We start from the raw sequence: 6,194 nt of genomic DNA on the forward strand, positions 1-6,194 counted from the left end.
AGACTTCAATGGCCTTGCCCCTGTCACTCCTTCTCCCTCCCTACCATTCTATCTGCCCAGGATTCATCCCCACCCAGGAGCTATATTGAGCTTCTGGAGATAGCAATCATTGTTTTCAGCCCACAAAAGAATACCCCTCCAATTGCAAACAAACAAACAAAAATATATTCATTACTTAGGACTTCTATTAAAAAGTACCCCCAAATGTGTAGGTTTCAATCAACACAAGTGAAATGTCTTGCAGTCTGGAGGCTAGAAGTCTGAAGTCGTTGTACCAGCAGAGCCATGTTGACTTTGGCAAATCTATGGAAGATCCTCCCTAGTCGATTCCTATTTCTGATGGCTGCTGGCAATCTTTGGCAATCCTTGGCTTGTGGATACATCACCCCACTTACATGACCATTCAGTCCCTATGTGTCTTCATGTAATCTCCTCCTGTGCATTTCTGTCTCTTGATCCAATGTTTTCTTCTTTCTTTTTATATAATAAAGACATTATCCATAAAGTACCAATACTTCATTTTAATTTGATTACCATTATAAATTCTCTATTTTCAAGTAAGGTCACACTCTGAGATGGCAGGGTAAGACTTCAGCATGTCTTCTTGTGGGGAAGCACAGCCCGCAAGAAAACCCTAAACTATTTTGTCTTGTGCTGCTTTATATTGGCCTACCTATGAACAGCTTCCACATCCATGAATTCAATTAACCCTGGATTGAAGACATTTGAAAAAATAAACTTAGCATCCATACTGAATATGTGTAGTCTATTTTTATCTTACCTTTATTTCCAAAACAATATAGTATAACAGTTATTTATATAACATTACATTTTATGGGGTGTTACAAATAATGTAGAGATTATTTAAAGTATATAAGGATATGCCATTTTATGTAAGGGATTTTAGTTAGCACCAATTGATTTTGCTATCCCGTGTTTACTGAAGTTCCATTATATATAGCTCCTGCCTTCATCTCTGCCATTGTCCAATCAATTGCTCCCTTCATTCTGTTCAGCTGTGCTGGCATTTCTGCTAACCCAGCTTGCTTTTAGCATTGAAATACAGATGTCACTTTCACACAGAGACCCACTCAGATCATCCTATTAACTAACCCCTGTTAGTCTCTATCTCATTACTGCTTCATTTTTCTAATTAGAATTTGCCACAATCTGAAGTCACCCTGTGCACATATTATCATGCCCACTGTGGCAGATGCTACTGGTTATCTGCCCAGCTGTCATTTATTCTATCTCACGGCTAAGAATCTGACTACATACCCCCAAGCCATGGACTGTGATGGGATCAGACCAGTGATGACAACTGTGTTTACCTTTGCAGAAATTGTTGCTAGACTGGGTCAAGTCCAGGTCAAAGGGATGCAAAAGAAAGAATGATGCTTCTGGAAAGTTCTCCTTCTTAAAGCATGCAAAGAACAAACTATTGTGTTTCTCCCTTGACATCTACATTTCAACTTGATTTCTAGAGTCCTAGTAGTCATCTTGTGCCCATTAATTGACCTGCCAAGGGAAAACAGAAATCACCAATATTATGATGGGAGAGTGAAGATCCTGGGTTTTTGAGGAGCCTTCTAACCTCAATAAAACTGCATGCTTCCTGACAAAGCATTCTGCTGGATAGTTTAGGTTAACTTGACACACAATATAGTCATGTGAGAAGAGGGAAGCTCACTTGAGAATACGCCTTTATAAGATCTGACTGTGGGCAGGCTTGTAGAGCATTTTCTTAATTAGTGATTAATGGGACAGTGCCCAGCCCAGTGTGGGTGGTACCATCTCTGGGCTGGTGGTCCTGGATTCTATCTACACAGAAGTAGGCTGAACAAGCCATGTACAGCAAGCCAGTAAGAAGCACCCCATCCAATGGCCTCTGCAAAAGCTTTTACCTCTAGGTTCCTTCATGTGGAAGCATAAGCCAAATAAACCCTTTCCTCCTCAAGCTGCTTTTGGTCATGTTTCATCACAGCAATAGGAACCCTAAGATAAGCATCAAAAATGTCCTTATATTTTAATCCATGAATATTTGACATGTTTGTCATTTACCTTTAGTATTTCCTTCTGAACATACTGTTCCACCATGACTGTGGGTACTTTATCTTTGCCAACAATGAAACCCTGGGGTGAGAACACATGTATCTAGGAAGCACTAAGAGAATTATTCTCTAGATTTCAAAGTTTATTTCCACTTACTAGGTATTATTTGGGACAGGGATCATGTTTTTTGGAAATAAGTTCTCTTCATAAAAGAATAGTTGAATTTAGGTTAGATGTGCAGCCCTGTAATCCTAGCTACTCAGAATGTTGAGGCAGGATTCAGGGGAGACTGAACTGTATAGGGAGACTCTGTTTCAAAATAAGAAGAAAGTAAAAGACTGAAAACATATTGTTAAAGGGCTTGATGAGCAAATAAAGTCATGGATTTTATCCTGTATACCAGACAAACCTCCCCGCCTCACAAACAATGGTGTTGAGTGAATGCAAGAATGAATGAACGCACCTGTTCAGTCTGCACTCCTGTTGACTGCTTAATCTCCGTTCCTCTGCCTCACCTCTTTTATTTATATCACCTCTTCTTTGTCTCAGATTGACTTTTCAATCTACCTTCTCCTTTTGTTTTGTTTGCTTTTCTGTTTGTTTCTCGGTGTTGGAAATTGATGACCAGACCTTGTACATGGACAGCAAGAACTCTGGTACCTAGCTTTACCGCAGCTGTTCTGTTCTCCGGTTGAACTCCAACTGGCCTCAGCTTCTTAGCTTGGCTCTATGTTGTTTGTCATATTTTCCTGGCTCACTGTGGCATAAATTTAGGTCAAGCAAAAATGACTGTGTATTACTCCACAAGCATATCTTGCTCCTCTGCTTCCCACTGTGTGCCTTAAAACCTCAGACCCAATGGAGGATGCACAGCCGCTGGATGTACCACCTCTTTTGCTTTTCTCATGGCCCTGATCACATTATACTAGGCAGTATCTTCATAAGCAAGCATTTCTCTTTTCCATATCATTTCATAAACACCTTAAGTACTGGATCCACATCTTCCCTTTATTTATTTATTTCTTCCACTAATAGCAAGGCTGCTCAGGGAACACCTGTTGCATGGGAGCAACATGGCAGAGTAAGTGACTGTGCAACAACCTTTGTAAACAGGAAAGCTAGGAATTATTATACCTGCCATCTGCTTGCCGTGCCAACTACAGGCAAACCACCTAACCTCTTAGAGCCTTGTTTTCTTCATTAGTAAAATAGAGACAGCAATGTGTATATAGAGTTGAGTATCATTCAGAAAGAACGACTACTTATGGAATATTTGGCACATAGATTAGCAAAGAGTGAGTCAGCACCCTTTAGGTGATTGCTATTGTTATTAATAGATTTTTAAAAATCAATGAATGAAAATTATGTCTAGGAGAGCAAGAAAGATTAGCACTCTCACAGATAAATATAAACTGTGCCTAATACATTGTGTTGGTGGATTGAGATCACACACACACACACACACACACACACACACACACACACAGGAATATACACAACACCATGCACCTTGTTATATATCCATATAAAAAATTTGTGTCTACAATATCATAGCAGAAACTATAACAGAGCTGTCAGTGAGTCTGAATCTATTTTTTGTTTCTGAAAATTAACTAGGAAGATGTGGTATATACACATTTCTATGTGTATATTAATGATTGTAGTTTCTGTACATTTGGAAAAATAACATTAAGGACAGGACTTCTGTTTACCAACCTCCAAAACTGATTCTAGCTAATTAAATCAGAAAGGAATTTATTTGCAAGATCATGGAAAGGCCAGGGTTGGGTTGTAGTTCATGGAGTCTTCAGGAAAGCTCTCCAATTTTCAGGTTCATAAATTGTGGTGAACACAGATACAGTAAAAAAAATCAAATTGCTAAGATCACCCACCCATACCCATGGGCTTTGTGTCCCCAAGGCCACCCACTGTCACATTAATGGGCTCTGTTTTCCCTAACACTGGGCTGCTGCAGCCTCCAGGTTTTCCATTCCAGTGTGATCACAGAGAATAATTTCTGAATGTCTGTATGTACTGTTCATTCTTCCTTATCCTGTCTACTGAACCAGACATGATCACACTGGGTTCCTTCATCTGCTCTGATGAAGAGAGAGAGGAATAGCCTGATCTTTTAGGTCTGCAATGAGGAGGTAGGTTCTGTCTCCCATTTGTCTTGGGCTTACTCTTCCATTTGCAGTGTTCAGATGATGGGCAACTCTTCTCACTGTCCACTAAACCTCTTAGAAACAAGTAGAGATGAGGAACAGAAACAAAAGACTCAGAGGTCCCTTGGAGCTGAGGTGTAGTTCAGTAGCAGAATGCTTTCTTAGCATGTGTGACTTCCTCTGCTCCATCCCTAGAACTGGAGTAGATATGCATTTGAAGATTATCCCCTGTGCATCTGTCTTCTTCTATAGATGTTTCACATTCCAAATACGTATGAAATAGCAGAAAAAGAACCTCCATTCTTTTGCATAGATGGAAATTTAAAGAAAACCCTTCTTTCTCAACAACGTTTATCATGGCTAGAAAAGTAACTGCCTGGCATACTGACATTTATAAAAAGCACGGTGATGTGCTAAAAACAGTTTCTGTTGCCAGATACCTATTGGCAGGCTTAGAAACAGGTCCCCTGGAGCCTGATGGGCAGAGGCAAAGCCTCCCTTTTGAAAGGAGCAGCAGATGGTAGTCTTTGCCATCCCTGACAGGGGAAAGCAGGAGGAAGTCGTGGGGCTCCATCTGGGAAAGTGCCTGTCTTCTGAGGCCAAGCAGTCAATGTGTTTGCAGTCTTTACACTTTCTGTGGTGCTCTTTCAGAAGGGCACATTGTAGAAGGCTGGAGAAGCCATCCAGGAAGAAGCACACTGTTTCATGTGGCTTCAGAGCAGATAGGGCAACCCTGAGAACCCCCAGGCAAAAGATGGCAAGACGGAGCAGTAAGAACGTCCTGCAAAGCCACTAACTGTTTCTTAGGAAAATGAAGAGGTGAATGGCTGTCAAACTGATACTTGAAAATGGTGGTGATTTAAGACTTTATTCCTCCTTTGAATCTGCTTCACCCCAACTTAGCCAGACAATGCATTCATGACTATTTCCATGCCTCTTCCTCTGGGACAAGTCATATCCCCTTGAAAACTATTCCCATTTTTAAGGTCCATTTCCCATTTGCTTGTTGAGCTTCTGCTTTCAAGACATTTAGCCAAATTTCTTTCCTTCAAGGCTTTGAACTTGTCATTTATCCTTAACCCTTGGAAGTAAATTCTGTGACTGGTCCAAGGTAAACAGGGCTTTCCTGGTAGAGCAAAAGAAAAGTAATTCTTATTAAAAGATTGAAGCAAAGCTGAACAAATTTACATGCCTTTCATAAAACACCAATGGCTTTTTGAAGTAGTGGTTCTGTGGGGGAAAAAAATCACAATTTGGTTATCAACTTATTGATGAAAAATAAATGATCATATGTAGCATAATATGATGGTTTGGGCATCAGCAGTTGGCTGGCTGCAGCTCTCAAGAGAAATTTTTTCTTAAGGTTTATGATATAGTAACATTTTAATAAAATACCTTAGAGTTTGTTTTATTTCCTTGGTTTAAGTTTTCATCAGTATTAGTAAAATAAATTATTGTTATTATTATTATTATTATAAATCATTTAATAAAATAAATTATTATGTCTGAATCTACCTGACATAAAAACAATTATAAATGGTTCTTTGTATTGTCCTCATTTTTCCAAAATTGCTGACAATTTTGTCTTTAAGCATGTTAAGGGCAAGATTTTTTAAATGTTTCTGGGTTTGGTCCCAAAGCTCATAACAGGGTATTACTCAGCAACAGGTGCTTAACCCCCACACATCCTTTGCCTTTGTTACTTTTCTACTAAATGTGATGTGGTGGGTTGGCCTTACCTGTTAGCCACACCCTCACATGTCTCAGGGAATCATGGACCAAACGCTTTGCTCTTTGTTTCAAAATCTATTACAAAGTTTTGTTCCAAATGATGTCAGTGAAGGCACTTATTAAAGTGCCACTGGGAGCTGAATCGCATTTGTGCTGCTAAAAATCATTTAATGGATGAACAACTTGGAAAAAAAGAACTCTCACCACCCACGCACATCATGCTAAAACAGGGTAGCATTTTTGCAC

The sequence above is a fragment of the Peromyscus leucopus genome, chromosome X (genome assembly GCF_004664715.2).
Source record: "Peromyscus leucopus breed LL Stock chromosome X, UCI_PerLeu_2.1, whole genome shotgun sequence".
Taxonomy (NCBI): Eukaryota; Metazoa; Chordata; class Mammalia; order Rodentia; family Cricetidae; genus Peromyscus; species Peromyscus leucopus.